This window comes from Pomacea canaliculata, linkage group LG7, assembly GCF_003073045.1.
Source record: "Pomacea canaliculata isolate SZHN2017 linkage group LG7, ASM307304v1, whole genome shotgun sequence".
Classification (NCBI taxonomy): Eukaryota; Metazoa; Mollusca; class Gastropoda; order Architaenioglossa; family Ampullariidae; genus Pomacea; species Pomacea canaliculata.
In genome coordinates this window covers 22,818,207-22,819,303 of record NC_037596.1, presented here as the reverse complement: position 1 = coordinate 22,819,303, position 1,097 = coordinate 22,818,207, and positions in this window count along the sequence as shown.

The following is a 1,097-nucleotide window of genomic DNA, read 5'->3' as shown; positions in this document are numbered from 1 at the left end:
GAGTTGTGCTGAAATGAGTTCTGGTGTGCTATGGGCTCAATCTCTTTAGTTGAAAATTAACGGAGGACTTTTTTAAGAGAACGTAAAACCGTCTGCTTGTTAGATCTAAATAGCTTAAGTTATCCCGAATCTGAGCAGTAAAATACACTAATTTTCATTGAATATACGTGTGTGGTACCTCCGATACTTACAATGTCGGTTACGGCACCAGACAGTCAGGTTCAACCAACAGCTGTTTTTCCACACTTGTCTACCCAAACAGTGTGGAATTAGGGATGTTGGGACATTTTCAAGAAAAACTGGCAAACCTGCTGTAAAAATGCCGGCTCAACCCTTGGTGTAGGGGGAATTTATTACGAATGTTTTTATTGTTAAACAAAGTATTTTTATCACGTTGTCATTTCTGAATGTTGATAACAGTCTCAGACATGAAACGTATTTATTATGGGGTAAGGGTTCGACCGGGAGAATTCAGACTCTGTGGTTATGGGCAGTTGTGGTTAATGCTGAGAGATTGCTTCGTCATGACGAGTACGCCGTCCTCAAGGTCGGTTGTCAACATGTGATGTATCATTGATTTTTTTGTAAGAAGAATCCGTGTGGATTCTGCATAGATAGCCGGTGTGGGATAAGTGAGAGTGGGACGGCTGTCTCGACCATGGTCAATAAGCGTCAGAAGATGACGTGCAAATAACGACGGGGGAAGATTGATAGCCCTGACGTCGACGCTCTTGGTGCTGTTAATGGTGAGGCTGTAGAGACAATGACGCGGGAAGAGATTGGTTAGCGTGATGAGCTCGATAACCTATAAACAGAAAATCTTATTACAGATAAAGTCGCGCGTATTGGATGGGCTGGCAGCTGAGAAAGAAAGTGATGCTTAAGGTAAGAATATAATGGAGAAGGGTCGTACACAAGGGATATCTGGACAACATGAAATAAAAGGACGGGTATGTTTTTCTGCGCACGGTCGGTATGGATCAAGGGCGAGGCGAAGTTATCCACAACTAAGACAAGGTCAACAAAACCTGTTTGAACGCGATAAAAAACGGTTACACATACTAAATACAAACGTACAGCAAAAAAGTAAAAGTGTA